Raw genomic sequence first — 19,140 nt, forward strand, 5'->3', positions numbered from 1 at the left:
GTCTTAGGAAGAGAAGAGTTAACAGGCCCTACTCAACAGTGTTTTTGACTTACATTAAAGTAAAGTGGATTAACAAACTTCAGGGTAACATTTTAATTTCTCTAACAACTAATCAAACTATTAGATAAAATTCAGCAGATGATTCCTATAGCTGCAATAAATTAATCTTCTACTACAATAGGTCTTGAATTATCTGTAAGACCTCAGTTATGTTTAGACTGCTTCTCTCCCACAGATATCTCTGAATTTACATCAGTAGTTGCCTCATCTAAATCTTCAACGTGTCTCTTAGACCCCATCTCACACATAAAACAAATCTCTAGAACTACCTTCTTTCACCTGCGCAACATTGCTAAAATTAGGAACATCCCCCTTTCAAAATGATGCAGAAAAACTAGTCCATGCATTTGTTACGTCAAGGCTAGATTACTGTAACTCATTACTATCTGGATGTCCCAGTATCTCCATGAAAAGCCTCCAGTTAATCCAGAATACTGCAGCCAGAGTCCTGACAGGAACTAGCAAGAGAGATCATATTTCTCCTATATTAGCTTCTCTTTATTGGCTCCCTGTAAAATACAGAATAGAATTTGAAATCCTTCTTCTCACATACAAATCCCTTCATAAACAAGCTCTTTCATACCTTAAAGACCTCATAGTACCATATTATTCCAATAGAGTGCTTTTCTCTCAGAGTGCAGGTCTACTTGTGGTTCCCAGAGTTTCTAAAAGTAGAATGGGAGGCAGAGCCTTTAGCTATCAAGCTCCTCTCCTGTGGAACCAGCTCCCAGTCTGGGTTCAGAAGGCAGACACTCTCTGTACTTTTAAAGCTAGACTTAAAACCTTCCTTTTTGGGTGCACTGACCTTCCCTACCGTAACCCTAACCCTCCCTTCCCTTCCCCTCTCCTCCTCTCCTACCCCCTCACATGTACAGTGGGTACGGAAAGTATTCAGACCCCTTTAAATTTTTCACTCTTTGTGTCATTGCAGCCATTTGCCAAAATCAAAAAACTTCATTTTATTTCTCATTAATGTACACTCAGCACCACATCTTGACAGAAAAAAACAGAAATGTAGAAATTTTTGGAAATTTATTAAAAAGGAAAAACTGAAATATCACATGGTCATAAGTATTCAGACCCTTTGCAGTGACACTCATATTTAACTCACATGCTGTCCATTTCTTCTGATCCTCCTTGAGATGGTTCTGCTCCTTCATTGGAGTCCAGCTGTGTTTAATTAAACTGATTGGACTTGATTAGGAAAGGCACACACCTGTCTATATAGGACCTTACAGCTCACAGTGCATGTCAGAGCAAATGAGAATCATGAGGTTGAAGGAACTGCCCAAGGAGCTCAGAGACAGAATTGTGGCAAGGCACAGATCTGGCCAAGGTTACAAAAGAATTTCTGCAGCACTCAAGGTTCCTAAGAGCACAGTGGCCTCCATAATCCTCAAATGGAAAAAGTTTGGGACGACCAGAACTCTTCCTAGACCTGGCCGTCCAGCCAAACTGAGCAATCGTGGGAGAAGAGCCTTGGTGAGAGAGGTAAAGAAGAACCCAAAGATCACTGTGGCTGAGCTCCAGAGATGCAGTAGGGAGATGGGAGAAAGTTCCACAAAGTCAACTATCACTGCAGCCCTCCACCAGTCGGGGCTTTATGGCAGAGTGGCCCGACGGAAGCCTCTCCTCAGTGCAAGACACATGAAAGCCCGCATAGAGTTTGCCAAAAAACACATGAAGGACTCCCAGACTATGAGAAATAAGATTCTCTGGTCTGATGAGACCAAGATTGAACTTTTTGGCGTTAATTCTAAACGGTATGTGTGGAGAAAACCAGGCACTGCTCATCACCTGCCCAATACAATCCCTACAGTGAAACATGGTGGTGGGAGCATCATGTTGTGGGGGTGTTTTTCAACTGCAGTGACAGGACGACTGGTTGCAATTCAAGGAAAGATGAATGCGGCCAAGTACAGAGATATCCTCGAAGAAAACCTCTTCCAAGAGTGCTCAGGACCTCAGACTGGGCCGAAGGTTCACCTTTCAACAGGACAATGACCCTAAGCACACAGCTAAAATAACAAAGGAGTGGCTTCGGAACAACTCTGTGACTGTTCTTGACTGGCCCAGCCAGAGCCCTGACCTAAACCCAATTGAGCATCTCTGGAGAGACCTGAAAATGGCTGTCCACCAACGTTCACCATCCAACCTGACAGAACTGGAGAGGATCTGCAAGGAAGAATGGCAGAGGATCCCCAAATCCAGGTGTGAAAAACTTGTTGCATCATTCCCAACAAGATTCATGGCTGTACTAGCTCAAAAGGGTGCTTCTACTCAATACTGAGCACAGGGTCTGAATACTTATGACCATGTGATATTTCAGGTTTTCTTTTTTAATAAATTTGCAAAAATTTCTACATTTCTGGTTTTTTCTGTCAAGATGGGGTGCTGAGTGTACATTAATGAGAAATAAAATGAACTTTTTTGATTTTGGCAAATGGCTGCGATGACACAGAGTGAAAAATTTAAAGGGGTCTGAATACTTTCCGTACCCACTGTATATTCGACCATTGAATGTCACTAACTTTGTGCTCTCTCCCTTTCTCTCTGTTCGCTCTCTGTACCTTCTGCAGGTGTCCTCGGTCCTGGAGCTGTATATTACTGATGTGTAGTTACTGGCCCCACCAACCTGCAGTGTCTATTTGTTGTTTGTTGCTGTTCTTTTCTCTCTCCTCTATCCACTCACCCCAACTGGTCGAGGCAGATGGTCGCCCAATCTGAGCCCGGTTCTGCTGGAGGTTTTTTCTTCTGTTAAAGGGAGTTTTTCCTCTCCACTGTTGCCAAGAGCTTGCTCATAAGGGATTTGTTGGGTTTTTAGTTTTTGTAAAGTGCCTTGAGATGATTTGTATTGTGATTTGGCTCTATACAAATAAAATTGAATTGAATTGAATCATCGGTGATGTGGACCACGAGGAGCTTGAAGCTGGTAAGGCACTCCACCTCACTCCCCCTGATGTGATGTGTGTGAGCTGTCCCCATGCCATCTGTAGTCTACAATGATCTTGGTCTTCTTTGTGTTGAGGGTTCTATTGTTGTGTCCACACCACGCATGTTCCACCTCCTTTCTGTAGGCCTCCTCATTGTTCCCGTTCATCAAACCCACCACTGTGATGTCATCTGCAAACTTCAAAATGGTGTTCAATTCATTCAGTTGTAGGTGTAGTTGTAGGTTGTAGGTGCCGGGTTTTTATTTTGAAGGGACAAGGGGAAATGTTTTGGGTGCTATACCTCAGCTTGTTTTGATTACTGATCTGTGTCACCTGCGGACCTGGCTTAAGTAGCTGGGTTCGTGGGGACACAGATCGCCGGATTGTTTGTTACCATAACTCCCGTGTGGATTCACGCTACGGCAAGTAAGTGTTCGTTTGAGAGCTGTTTGCTTAGATCGGAGGAATCAGTAGCTTACGGCAAGTGACCTTTTCCTGTCGCTTCACGGTTACAGCTCGGATGAGCTAACTCTTGACTGTGCTTACCACGAAGAGGAATAGACTCGACGTGGGGGACGCTTTCTCTATTGTGGATTACCTGTTGACTGTTGTCGCCATTATATAGGCACCTACTGTGCTCTCACTCCGGAGGAGTCTCGGGTGCGAACACTGTTTGCTTTGTTTTTGTGTCACTCCTTCATTAACCTGGTTTTCTCCTGTTTCCTGTTTTCTGAGTCTGGAGAGAGCCCGGCCTCTGGTAGGCCCCAGAGGGACCCATATACGTCAGATATTGCTCTGCGGACCCGCGACGGACTTACCACCCCCATCTCCGAGGACCAGCCCGGCGGTACCGGAACTGGCCGTCGGAGAAACCAACTCCTGCCGACTCTTTGGGTTCATCACACATCACCACCGGCCTTCACCATCCCACCTCACATTCTGTTGTACTGCATTTAATAAACTTTGGCATAATCTGCTTCTGTGTCTTGGGCACTTGTGTTAGACGAGGTTGCGATCCATACAATTTGATACACAAATCATGACAGATAAGATTGGTTTTATCAAGCTGTGTCAGTTTGGAGTGCAGGATAGAGGTAATGGCTTCCTAAATTGACCTGTTTGTTCAGTGGGAGAATTGGAATGGGTCCAGGGTGGGAGGGAGGCACGCTTTCAACTGGGACATGACAAGTCTCTCCAAGCACTTGGTGATGATGGTGGGAGTAAGCGCCACGGGGTGGAACTCATCCAGGTTGGTTACAGCAGCGTGTTTTGGAACATGGTTGTGATTTTGAGACATGTTTGTTTTGAGAGGGAAGGGTTAGAGGGGTATAGAGAGTTGCCCTGGGGTGTTTATATTCAGAGATGAGGTAGATGCCCTGCCACATGTAATGTGCATCTGAGTTTAGGAAGTGATTTTCAATTTTTCTGTGATTTCTGGCCTCTCTGATTGCTCTCTTGAGGTTGGCCCTGGATGTGCTGTACTCCTCTGCAACTCATGATCTGAAAGCTGCATCTCTTGCTTTCAGCAGCCGGAGTACCTTACTGTTCATCTAGTTTGGAAATGTAACATTGGTAACATTGTCAATATGGCTGTAGCCAAAACAGTGGATGTGTATTGTTCAATGTCTGTGTGGTTGTCTATAGTAGCTTGCATGATAAATGCTTTTGATTCAGTATTTTAAAAGTCCTGGTGCAGGATAGCATAAGCATTTGCAGCCCAGACTTCCACCTCTCCTGCAATAACGAAAGGTTTTGTTTTTAGCTGTGCTAATGGCTGCATGAAGATCTTCCTTAGCAGGCTTATCATTAGGCATCTGGTAAACAGATTGATTGATAGATAAATAGATACTAAATGCAGAATTATATATAAGGCTACACTGTTATATCCCTTTTGTGTTCAAATTTGTGCTATTTACCATTAAAATTCATTGTTGCATTACTGCGACTGTACTGTAAGATTTCAAAATAAATTTGTATATGTCCACACAGAGATGTTATTCCAGATAAATCACTTCATTAGTATGATGGAAAGGTAGTGCTTTTGTGCATATGGGTGTCTATATTTATACAAGTCCTACCTGACTCATTGTCCCATTTGTGCCTTTTGCAACACTTTGGCGCTTCTGGCTTTCAATAGGCGTCACATGGTTCCTGCTGGCTCCTGTGAAAATTTTGTTTAACACCCCCAAAAAAGGGTAATTAAGGGACATTAAGGCCCTTTAAAGTAGGCACACGGTGAAGATTCTCACACTCACTGTAATGGGCTGCATCACAGCATCTTATTTTTTTTAGAAATATTGCACAGAAATTGATCATCAAATAGCACTCTAATAAGCTACGTCTTATTTAGAAATACACAGCCTTTCGAACTAGACTAAATCCTTCATTAGATTAAAGTGATAAACTTCAATGGGAAAATGAAAACGGATATATTGCAGCCTCCTCTTTTCCAAACAGCGCAGCGCTCCGGGGGGTGAGAAATCTCAAACTGCCAAGTTGTCTGTGAAACCAATGAAGAGAAAAGTTAGACACCATCTGTGAGAAAGGCAACGGGGAGCATCAGTAAACTAATTAACAGGAGAAAGGGTTCTAAGCGTTTTGGATTCTTATCGCACTAAAAGGAGGTTACCAATACATCACAGTGCAATAGCATACTAGGCCTGTAGTTGCTATAATTAACAAATTCTGTCGTTGTTCATATTCCTTCGTTTACACCTACGATACCGCTTTTACTGGGACTGTTGTATTGTCTGACTGATGCATTGTGCAAAGCTTTTTTACACCTGTGCACATTTGATGCCCTAATAGGCCAGTAGCATATTTGTTTTTAGATTTGGTGTTACCTTTGGGATGCCTCTCTGTGTGTGTTCATTAGCTGACAAAGCATTTTCTTTCTGCTATCACTATAGTAGGCACATGTTTAGCTATTAGAAGCACCTGGAGTAACGTTGTTTTGAATGACCATGAACTGGATTTACTGTTTGCTACTTGGCTGAAATGACAAAAGCTACTTATTTAACTTGACACATTATATCCTGGGTTTGAGTGCGGGAGACCTTACGCTTTGTTCAAAGCATCATCATATGATGTCTCTATTTTTAAGAATTAGTCAACACATTAAAAGAGCAATTAAAATGGCGATAAGCGTTTGTCAGATAGGAAGAATGCTCCGTCTCCTCTCTTCCTCAACCCCCCACCCCAAAATCCCACCAACACACACCCCACCCCCGAACCCAATCCTTTATAAGCCCCTCACGTTTTCGCACTAAACCACAGCTCTATCGGCTACAGATAACGTTTATTTAGCTATAGCAGTCCCAGTCCTGAAATTCTCGGATCCTGTTGAGCCTAAGTGATCCTGTTAATTTTTAAGTAAAACATAGTTAGAAATTCCCCAGGATTAAAATCGATAAGAATGAGCCAAGTCCACGAGAATCAATCTTTCGGAACAGTACCGTGGTCGCGGCCCCTGACAGTGCGCAGCAGCTCGGACACACACGGCAGGTAGGTAGTGTACCGGTCTCAGAAGGGAATCACTTCAGGTATAGCCATCCTAGAAAATAAATGATTACCTTTCAGCCTGACCGTTATTGGTAACTTTAATTTCAATCAATTATAGGCGACTTTGCTGGCTTTGCAAACTTACGGCGTTCAGTGACGCACATTCAGAGGCTGACTGTAACATATACCATTTTTTTCTTTGTTATAGCCTAATTGATCTTCTTCTTTTAAGATAGTTCCACACTCCAGTCCGATAGAGGGCGGCACGCCGCCACAACGCATAGTCGTTTGGTTTCTGCTCCCTAAATCAGCACCCATGAAGACTTAATACGTGACACGAGCCTTGTTGTAGTCTTGTTGGAGAAAAGCTTCTCTCACACGTGTCTTTTGAAGACATAACATATAACACCAAGTAGACTTCACTTAGTATAAATGTGGGCTATGATTGCACAGTTTTTCTATTCTAATCTGTCCTCCTTTGTGGTCCTCTTCTTTGCAGCCCGACCTCACTATGGAGACCATGGTTATCCAGTAGAACGGATAGACCAGGGCGATGCCCACAGAGCAAGCTCTCTTTTGTAAGTTACAATTTATGATCACTTATTCACTTACAGTTAGTGTTTTGTCTAGTACTCTTGATTCTCACTAGCTATATTTTTGCCAGTCGGCTGCAGCAGAAACAAGTCGTGACTACACAATGTAACATAATCACTTTTCAAATTGATGTGATGAACTTGTTAGTACACAGATTCTTCAGAGTTGGGACAAAACATGCCCTACATAGAAAAGTCATCTTTATGATTAAAACCAAGAAATGCATAATGAAAAATATACATGCAGAGTTAAATTTAAAGACATTGTGTATACCCATGTTATTATTCTCATGTATTTTTACAGTTTTCATTGAATTTGTTAAAAATGTATGTTCTGTAGTTAGAAAGTACATGTTCTTGTACCTGTCCTCTCCATGAGGCAACAACTGCCCAAGAAAACTTATAAAAACTCTACAAATCAGGTTTTATCTCTGACACAGTTGACAAATCCACCCCATAACCTTTGGAAGTATATTATTTTTGAACACTGTAAAATATTTCCATTTTATTTCATGGTCTCTATACACACTCAAATAAGCCTGATGTATATTATTTATCCTTTTTTTGGGCAGTTTTTGCCTTTATTTGATAGGACAGTGGAGAAAGACAGGAAATTAGGGGAGAGAGCAAGAGAAGACATGCAGGTTATATGACAGCCAGCTTGCAGGTCGAGCCGGCATCCCCTGCGTATATGGACGGGCACACTACTGCTACACCACTAGCAGCCCCCATTATTTAGCCTTTTATAACATAGTATCACAGTATAACAAAAAATAGTGGTTACTCTGTTGAGTTTATATTGTTTATCTATTAAAGTTAACTGAAGAAATTGTTTTTATAGTGTTAACATTAAAAACAAAAGGTAGAAAATAAAAGAATTTAGAAACTCCGTATCTCAGAATAGCATGAACTCAGAACAAAAGTTTATATATTGTATTTTATTACATATCAGAGTAACTGAAAACAGTTATATGGTTGAGGACTTTAAATTCTTGTGGTCCTGAATTAAGTAAAATAGCTCACGGAGTTGACATAAATGATGTTATGAACTAAATAATGATTATTTTCAGAAGAAATGCTTTATGAAAAAGCCAAGACCTGTCTTTGCAAATATATAAATTTCAAATTAATGTACAACATATTTCAAAAACTTGAGTACTAACTGTTGTCCCTCATCTGAAGAATCAGTGAGTAAATATTTGATTATTTACACACCCAAAAGTTGCTTAGCAACATGATCATTCATATAGCATGGCATTTGTGTCACCTAATGAATCTAAGTCAAACATTCTCTTTGAGGTCTTTTTCTGGTATCAGTTAACTTTTATTAAAAATGAATGCTGATGCAGCTAAATGCATCATAGTGTATGTTTGCTGCTTAGAAAGAATTGTACAGTGTCTTTTTGCATCTTTTTCTTTGAACAGCTGATGCCGAAAATGATGTTTGAAAGCAGTGAAGGCAAATCAAAATAGTAAAGTTGTGATCCAGAAGCTGAACAATCAGCTGATACTCGCTACAAAGCATTACAGAGCCATGGGGAGGATATTCATGGGATAATTTTTTGTAGGTTCACATGCTTTGTCTCATGCTTCTTCAGCCTTACAGAAGACCCACAGTGCCAGGGTGCTTCTCATTAAATGGGAAACCTCAGGCCTTCCAGCACCCTGTCAGGTCAGGAACCGGTCTGCTTCTGCACATTTTCATTCTAATGGACAATGTTTAATGTCAGCATAGATGTCATGCACATGAAATCTACAATACACTTGACTTTATTGCAATTCAAGTTACAGTGGGTACGGAAAGTATTCAGACCCCTTTAAATTTTTCACTCTTTGTGTCATTGCAGCCATTTGCCAAAATCAAAAAACTTCATTTTATTTCTCATTAATGTACACTCAGCACCCCATCTTGACAGAAAAAACCAGAAATGTAGAAATTTTTGCAAATTTATTAAAAAAGAAAAACTGAAATATCACATGGTCATAAGTATTCAGACCCTGTGCTCAGCATTGAGTAGAAGCACCCTTTTGAGCTAGTACAGCCATGAGTCGTCTTGGGAATGATGCAACAAGTTTTTCACACCTGGATTTGGGGATCCTCTGCCATTCTTCCTTGCAGATCCTCTCCAGTTCTGTCAGGTTGGATGGTGAACGTTGGTGGACAGCCATTTTCAGGTCTCTCCAGAGATGCTCAATTGGGTTTAGGTCAGGGCTCTTGCTGGGCCAGTCAAGAACGGTCACAGAGTTGTTCTAAAGCCACTCCTTTGTTATTTTAGCTGTGTGCTTAGGGTCATTGTCAATTCAATTCAATTCAATTCAATTCAATTTTATTTGTATAGCGCCAAATCACAATACAAATCATCTCAAGGCACTTTACAAAAACTAAAACTAAAAACCCAACAATTCCCTTATGAGCAAGCACTTGGTGACAGTGGAGAGGAAAAAACTCCCTTTAACGGAAGAAAAAAACCTCCAGCAGAACCGGGCTCAGTTTGGGCGGCCATCTGCCTCGACCGGTTGGGGTGAGTGGATAGAGCAGAGAGAAAAGAACAGCAACAATAAACAACAAATAGACACTGCAAGTTGGTGGGGCCAGTAACTGCACATCAGCGATAAACAGCTCCAGGACCAGGGACACCTGCAGAAGGTACAGAGAGAGAGAGAGAGAGAGAGAGGAAGGGAGAGAGGACAAACTAGGGGAGAGAGAGAGCACAAGGTTAGTAACATTCAATGGTGGAATATACATGAGGTGGGAGAGGGGAGGGGGGGTTAGGGTAGGGGAGCTCAGTGCACCGATGGTCCTCGGGCAGTCTAGGCCTATAGCAGCATAACTAACTAAGGGATGGTTCAGGGTTGCCTGAAGCCAGCCCTAAATCTATGTTTGTCAAAGAGGAAGGTTTTAAGTCTAGCCTTAAAAGTACAGAGAGTGTCTGCCTCCTGAACCCAGGCTGAGAGCTGGTTCCATAGGAGAGGAGCTTGATAGCTAAAGGCTCTGCCTCCCATTCTGCTTTTGAGAACTCTGGGAACCACAAGTAGGCCTGCACTCTGAGAGCGAAGTGGTCTATTGGGATAATATGGTACTATGAGGTCTTTAAGGTATGAAGGAGCTTGATTATGAAGGGATTTGTATGTGAGAAGAAGGATTTTAAATTCTATTCTATATTTTACAGGGAGCCAATGAAGAGAAGCCAATATAGGAGAAATATGATCTCTCTTGCTAGTTCCTGTCAGGACTCTGGCTGCGGCATTCTGGATTAATTGGAGGCTTTTTATTAAGATATTAGGACATCCAGATAGTAATGAGTTACAGTAATCTAGCCTTGAGGAAACAAATGCATGGACTAGTTTTTCTGCATCATTTTGAGACAGGATGTTCCTAATTTTGGAAATGTTGCGCAGGTGAAAGAATGCAGTTCTAGAGATTTGTTTTATGTGTGAGTTAAAGGACATGTCCTGGTCAAAAATAACTCCAAGGTTTTTTACAGTAGTGCTGGAGGCCAGGGCTATGCCATCTAGAGTAGCTATAATTTTAGAAAAGTTATTTCTGAGATTTTTAGGCCCAAATATAATGACTTCTGTTTTCTCCGAGTTTAAAAGTAAAAAGTTACTGGTCATCCAGGCCTTTATGTCAGTTAGACAGGCTTGAAGTCTGGTTAACTGGTTTGTGTTAACAGGTTTAATAGATAGATATAACTGAGTGTCATCCGCATAGCAGTGGTAATTAATAGAGTGCTTCCTAATGATATATCCTAAAGGAAGCATGTACAGGGTGAACAGAATCGGTCCTAGCACAGAACCTTGTGGAACTCCATAACTAACTTTTGTTCGTGTGGAAGGTTCATCATGGACATGAACAAACTGGAATCTGTCCGATAAATAGGATTGGAACCACTTTAACGCTGTTCCTCTGATACCAATCACATGCTCCAGTCTCTGTAATAAGATGTTGTGGTCAATGGTGTCGAATGCTGCACTAAGGTCTAGGAGGACAAGTATCGAAACAAGTCCATTATCTGAGGCTAAGAGAAGATCGTTGGTAACTTTCAACAGTGCTGTTTCTGTACTATGATGTGCTCTAAATCCTGATTGAAAATCTTCAAATAGTTCATTCCTGTGTAAGTGGTCTGATAGCTGCTTAGCAACAGCTTTTTCTAGGATTTTAGAAATAAATGGCAGGTTGGATATTGGTCTATAATTAGCCAAGACTCCTGGATCAAGACTAGGCTTTTTGAGTAAAGGTTTGATTACTGCAGTCTTAAAGGCCTGTGGTACGTAGCCTGATACTAGAGATAAATTTACCAAGTCCAATAAAGATGAGTTCATTAATGGCAGGGTGCCTTTAAGCAGTCTAGTCGGGATGGGGTCCAAGAGACACGTTGATGATTTCGATGAAGCAACTACTGATGTAAATTCAGAGAGATCTATAGGAGAGAAGCAGTCTAAACATAACTGAGGTCCTACAGATGATTCAAGAGCTACTGTAGTAAAAGATTCATTTATTGCAGGTATAGGAAGCATCTGCTGAATTTTATCTCTGATAGTTGTGATTTTATTTGTAAAGAAACTCATAAATTCATCACTGCTGAGAGCTAAGGGAACACTGGGCTCAACGGAGCTGTGACTTTTTGTCAGCCTGGCTACAGTGCTGAAAAGAAACCTGGGATTGTTCTTATTTTCCTCGATTAGTGATGAATAGTATGCAGTTCTGGCTTTACGGAGAGCTTTTTTATATGTTAGTAGACTGTTTTTCCAGGCTAGAAAAATTTCCTCTAACTTTGTGGAACGCCACTTCCTTTCCAGCCTTCGTGATGCCTGCTTTAAGGTACGAACATGTAAATTATACCATGGGGCTAGTCTTCTCTCAATCACTAACTTCTTTTTCAGAGGGGCTACAGAATCAAGCGTTTCACGCAGTGAGGTTACAGCGCTGTCAACAACATGATCAATTTGGTAGGGAGTAGGATTAAGGCAGCTGCCCTCCACTATGTTTATACTTGGCATAGATGCAAATAGAGATGGAATCATTTTCTTAAATTTATTAACAGCGTTGTCGGATAAACATCTGCTGTAGTGGAATTTTCTTCCAGACGCTGCATGATCCATCATTTTAAATTCGAAAGTTATTAAAGAATGATCTGACAAAACAGGATTTGGGGGGAAAATTATTAGATGTTCAATTTCGATGCCATAGGTCAGAACAAGATCAAGGGTGTGATTCAAACAGTGGGTGGGTTTAGTAACGTTTTGAATGAAACCAATTGAATCTAATATAGAATTAAATGCAATGCTGAGGCTGTTATTTTCAACATCTACATGAATGTTAAAATCTCCCACTATAATGACTTTATCTGATCTAAGCACTAAATCAGACAGGAAGTCAGGGAATTCAGTTAAAAACTCTGAGTAAGGGACAGGTGGACGGTACAAAATGACAAGTAGAACTGGTTTTTGTGTTTTCCAGTTTGTATGTGAGAGACTAAGAGTGAGGCTCTCAAATGAGTTATAACTGTTCTGAGGATGAAAGTTTAATAATAAGTTTGACTGGAAGATTGCAGCTACTCCTCCACCTCGACCTGTGCTTCGAGGAACATGATAATTTTTATGACTGAGGGGGGTTGATTCATTCAGACTGACATATTCATCCTGCTGTAACCAGGTTTCAGTAAGATAAAGTAGGTCAATTTGGTGATCAGTTATCAAATCATTTACTAACAGAGATTTAGAAGAAAGGGACCTAATATTTAATAATCCACATTTGACAGTTCTGTTTTTCTGTTCAATAAGAGGAGTGGTCTTAATTTTTATTAAGTTTTTATGAATAACTCCTCTTCTGTTAACTTCTGATTTATTTGATTTATATGTTCGAGGGGCAGACACAGTCTCTATGTGGTTTGAGGGGGGCGGCGGCAGAGAAGCGTTTTAGACTGAGTCTCTGCATCCCGGTCCCCACCCTGGATTGTCAGGCTTTAGGTCGGCTAAGAAACTCGGCCAAATTCCTAGAGATGAGAGCTGCACCATTCAAAGTGGGATGGATGCCGTCTCTCGCTATCAGACCGGGTTTTCCCCAGAAAGTGGCCCAATTGTCTATTGTCCTGTTGAAAGGTGAACCTTCGGCCCAGTCTGAGGTCCTGAGCACTCTTGGAAGAGGTTTTCTTCGAGGATATCTCTGTACTTGGCCGCATTCATCTTTCCTTCAATTGCAACCAGTCGTCCTGTCACTGCAGTTGAAAAACACCCCCACAACATGATGCTCCCACCACCATGTTTCACTGTAGGGATTGTATTGGGCAGGTGATGAGCAGTGCCTGGTTTTCTCCACACATACCGTTTAGAATTAACGCCAAAAAGTTCAATCTTGGTCTCATCAGACCAGAGAATCTTATTTCTCATAGTCTGGGAGTCCTTCATGTGTTTTTTGGCAAACTCTATGCGGGCTTTCATGTGTCTTGCACTGAGGAGAGGCTTCCGTCGGGCCACTCTGCCATAAAGCCCCGACTGGTGGAGGGCTGCAGTGATAGTTGACTTTGTGGAACTTTCTCCCATCTCCCTACTGCATCTCTGGAGCTCAGCCACAGTGATCTTTGGGTTCTTCTTTACCTCTCTCACCAAGGCTCTTCTCCCACGATTGCTCAGTTTGGCTGGACGGCCAGGTCTAGGAAGAGTTCTGGTCGTCCCAAACTTTTTCCATTTGAGGATTATGGAGGCCACTGTGCTCTTAGGAACCTTGAGTGCTGCAGAAATTCTTTTGTAACCTTGGCCAGATCTGTGCCTTGCCACAATTCTGTCTCTGAGCTCCTTGGGCAGTTCCTTCAACCTCATGATTCTCATTTGCTCTGACATGCACTGTGAGCTGTAAGGTCCTATATAGACAGGTGTGTGCCTTTCCTAATCAAGTCCAATCAGTTTAATTAAACACAGCTGGACTCCAATGAAGGAGCAGAACCATCTCAAGGAGGATCAGAAGAAATGGACAGCATGTGAGTTAAATATGAGTGTCACTGCAAAGGGTCTGAATACTTATGACCATGTGATATTTCAGTTTTTCCTTTTTAATAAATTTGCAAAAATTTCTACATTTCTGTTTTTTTCTGTCAAGATGGGGTGCTGAGTGTACATTAATGAGAAATAAAATGAAGTTTTTTGATTTTGGCAAATGGCTGCAATGACACAAAGAGTGAAAAATTTAAAGGGGTCTGAATACTTTCCGTACCCACTGTATATGGCAGCATGTTTGTCTTATCAAAACTCTTTTTACTGCCTAAACATAGGTGAATCTCTACCTATTTAATATTGATTGATTATCAGTGCTGATAACCATATGCAATAATCTGTTTGTTTTATCTCTGTAATTACAAAACCTGGTTGTTAACAGGCGCTTATTCCTTCTGTCTCAGATTATTCTGGCCCAGATCCAAGTCTTTTGATCATTTGTACAGTGATGGAGAGGTCTTACTGAGGAACTTCCCCATTCAAGCAACCATTAGCTTATATGATGAGTCTGACAGTGAAGTTGAGGATGAGGAGGACTGCGACAAGGATGGCATTAATGTGCGAAATCACTCAGAATTCAGCCAGTTTTCACACCATCATGTCTCTCCGTAGTTTAGTTTTCCATTTTCTGTTATCAGTGGTGCACACAACAGTGCAGTGGTGTGTAGTATCTGTTACACTGTGTTTACATACCATGTCACTCAAGAAGTCCAGTTTCCATGATTTTCTAGATACACACAATATCAGGTTCTGATCCTTCCTAGTGTATACAGGGTGTAATCTACACATATTTCTAACTTATAATGTATATTGTACATAATTTCTACATATACACATATTTATGTTAACCTATTTTTTAGCTATATATTTGTGCATTAATTTCATTGTAGTGTCTATAGACTGTCCAAAGTTAGATTGTATAAAAATAACCTATTATGGGGAATAAAGAACATCTGTCTTTATTGGTTTTCTTCTTTATCTTTATGTGGATAGAGATTTTCATTACCCAGAGGGCAGCCCAGAGAATTAGCCTGAGTGACGGTCCAACGGAAACATACTCCTAAGCAGAAGCCCAGGCTCCTCACCTACCTGTTCACGTTTCTAACCGATTTTCCCCGCTCAGCGACATACCCGCTGAGAGGCCGACTCTGATAATTGGCAATTCCATAGTCAAAAATGTGAAGCTAGAGACACCAGCAACCAAAATCAAATGCATTCCTGGGGCCAGAGCGAGTCAAATTTGAAACTGCTGGTTAAGGCTAATCGTAAATATAGAAAAATTGTTATTCACGTCGGCAGCAATGACACCCAATTATGGTCACTAAAATTAATGCTGAGTCGCTGTGTAATTTTGCCAACACAATGTCGAATTCCGTAGTTTTCTCTGGACCTCTCCCCAATCTGACCAGCGATGACACGTTTAGCTGCATGTCATCGTTCCGTCGCTGGCTGTCTAGGTGGTGTCCAGCAAACGATGTGGGCTTCATAGACAATTGGGGCACTTTCTGGGGAACACCCAGTCTAGTAGTGAGGGACGGCATCCATCCCACTTTGGATGGTGCAGCTCTCATCTCTAGAAATCTGGCTGAGTTTATTAGCCAACCTAAAGTTTGACAATCCAGAGTGGGGACCGGGATGCAGTTTCCTTAGAGCCGTTACACTCCCCCACCCACCTAAACCCCATAGATATTATGTCTGCCCCTTGAACATCTAAATCAAATAAATCAGAAGGTAACACAAGAAGAGTTATTCATAAAAACCTAATAAAAGTTAGGACCACTCCTCTTATTGAACAGAAAAACAGAACAGTCAGATGTGAATTATTAAATATCAGGTCTCTTTCATTTAAATTTCTGTTAGTAAATGATTTGATAACTAATAACCAAATTGACTTACTCTGTCTCACTGAAACCTGGCTGCAGCAGGATGAATATGTCAGTCTGAATGAAATAACCCCCCTCAGTCAAAAAATTGTCATGTTCCTCAAAGCACAGATCAAGGTGGAGGAATAGCTGCAATTTTCCACTCAAACTTATTATTAAACTTTCATCCTGAGAACAGCTATAACTCATTTGAGAGCCTCAGTCCCTTACTCTGAATTTCCAGACTTCCTATCTGATTTAGTGCTTAGTTCAGATAAAATCATTATAGTCGAGATTTTAGCATTCATGTAGATTTGGAAAATAATAGTCTCAGTACTGCATTTAATTCTATATTAGATTCAATTGGTTTCACTCAAAATGTTAATAAACCCACCCACTGTTTCAGTCACACCCTTGATCTTGTTCTAACATATGGCATCGAAATTGAACATTTAATAGTTTTCCCCCAAATCCTATTTTGTCAGATCATTCTTTAATTTTTGAATTTAAAATAATGGATCATACAGCATTTGACAGAAAGTTCCACTGCAGCAGATGCTGACCATGCTGTTAATAAATTTAAGAAAAGGATTCTATCTATTTACATTTATGCCATGTGCCAATACAGTGGAGGGCAGCTGCCTCAATCCTACTCCCTCCCAAGTTGATTATGTTGTTGACAGTGCTGTAGCCTTACTGCATGATACTCTTGATACTGTGGCCCCTCTGAAAAAGAAGTTAGTGAGTCAGAGGAGATTAGATCCATGGTACAGTTTACATATTCGTACCTTAAAGCAGCATCACGAAGGCTGGAAAGGAAGTGGCATTCCACAAATTTAGAGGAATTTTATCTAGCCTGGACATATTAACATATAAAAAAGCTCTCCATAAAGCCAGACCTGCATACTATTCATCACTAATAGAAGAAAATATGAACAATCCCAGGTTTCTTTTCAGCACTGCAGCCAGGCTGACAAAAAGTCACAGCTCTGTTGAGCCCAGTGTTCCCTTAGCTCTCAGCAGTGATGAATTTATGAGTTTTACAAATAAAATCACAACTATTAGAGATAAAATTCATCAGATGCTTCCTATATCCGCCATAAATGAATCTTCTACTGCTACTACTAATCTTCTATCTTCTAGCTCTTGAATCATCTGTAAGACCTCAGTTATGTTTAGATTGCTTCTCTCCCATTGATCTCTCTGAATTTACATCAGTAGTTGCTTCATCTAAATCATCATCGTGTCTCTTAGACCCCATCCTGACTAGACTGCTTAAAGACACCCTGCCATTAATGAACTCATCTTTATTAGACTTGGTAAATTTATCTCTAGTAACAGGCTACATACCACAGGCTTTTAAGACTACAGTAGTCAAACCCTTGGTCAAAAACCTTAGTCTTGATCCAGGAATCTTGGCTAATTATTGTCATGAGCTGGTGTCGGTGTGAAGGTGTGGGAGAAAAGGTAGGACCCAATTGCAGGACAGAAACACAAACTTTAATTCTTCCTGGGAACTCCAGGGCACAAAACTCAATACAAAGCCGAGTGAGACGGTTGTCATAAAAACTCAAAAAAACACTTCCACTCTTAAACACTAACTATACACAACTAATGCTTCAGCAGGGAACAAAGGAAAGGGGGAGGTATAAATAGGGAGAACACAAAAAGGTGATTAACACAGGTGAAAAGGATAACCAATAGACAACAGGTGAAACCAATGAACACAATTAAACGTGAAGCTGCCGGGGACCAGTGCAAGGGGAAAAAGGAAGTCTTTACAAAATAAAGGTTCCCCGGCACGAAGTCCCAGAGGGGAATCATGACAATTATAGACCAATATCCAACCTACCATTTATTTCTAAAATCCTTGAAAAAGCTGTTGCTAAGCAGCTATCAGACCACTTACACAGAAATGAACTATTTGAAGGTTTTCAATCAGGATTCAGAGCACATCATAGTACAGAAACAGCACGGTTAAAAGTCACCAACAATCTTCTCTTAGGCTCAGATAATGGACTCGTTTCTATACTTGTCCTGCATGCATTTGACACTATTAATCCGGCTTATTACAGCGACTGGAGCATGTGACTGGTATCAGAGGAACAGCATTAAAATCGTTCCAATCCTATTTATCAGACAGATTCCAATTTGTTCATGCCCATGATGAACTTTCAACGTGCACAAAAGTTAGTCATGGAGTTCCACAAGGTTCTGTGCTAGGACCGATTCTGTTCACCTTGTACATGTTTTCTTTAGGCAATGTTATTAGGACGCACTCTATTAATTGCCACTGCTATGCAGATGACACTCAGTTGTATCTATCTATTAAACCTGTTAACACAAACCAGTTAACTAGACTTCAAGCGTGTCTAACTGACATAAAGGCCTGGATGACCAGTAACTTTCTACTTTTAAATTCAGAGAAAACAGACATTATTGTATTTGGGCCTAAAAACCTCAGAAATAACTTTTCTAAAATTACTTTTCCAAAAGTAGAATCGGAGGCAAAGCCTTTAGCTATCAAGCTCCTCTCCTGTGGAACCAGCTCCCAGTCGGGGTTCAGGAGGCAGACACTCTCTGTATTTTTAAGGCTAAAAAATCTCCAGCAGAACCAGGCTCAGTTTGGGCGGCAATCTGCCTCAACCGGTTGGGGTAAGTGGATGGAAGAGAGAGAAAAGAACAACAACAATAAACAACAAATAGACACTGCAGGTTGATGTGGCCAGTAACTGCACATCAGCAATATACAGCTCCAGGACCAGGGACACACGCAGAAGGTACGGAGAGAGAACAGAGAGAGAGGGAGAGAGCACAAACTAGGGGAGAGAGAGCACAAAGTTAGTGACATTCAATGGTGGAATATACAAGTGAGGGGGAGGACAGGAGGAGAGGGGAAGGGAAGGGAAGGGAGGGCTAGGGTAGGGGAGCTCAATGGACCGATGTGCCTTGAGATGATTTGTATTGTGATTTGGCGCTTTACAAATAAAATTGAATTGAATATTGAACTTTAGACAGTTGTTGTTACACCAATCAACAAAGCTTTTTATCAAGTGTCTGTATTCCTCATCCTTATCATTATTGATCCATCCAATGATTGAAGAGTCATCAGAGAACTTCTGGAGGTGACAGGTTCCAGTGCAGAGATCTGAGAGCAGGAGTAATGTGGTTGTACTTCCTGGTTCTAGTCAGGACCTGAGC

The sequence above is a fragment of the Mastacembelus armatus genome, chromosome 14, assembly GCF_900324485.2.
Source record: "Mastacembelus armatus chromosome 14, fMasArm1.2, whole genome shotgun sequence".
Taxonomy (NCBI): Eukaryota; Metazoa; Chordata; class Actinopteri; order Synbranchiformes; family Mastacembelidae; genus Mastacembelus; species Mastacembelus armatus.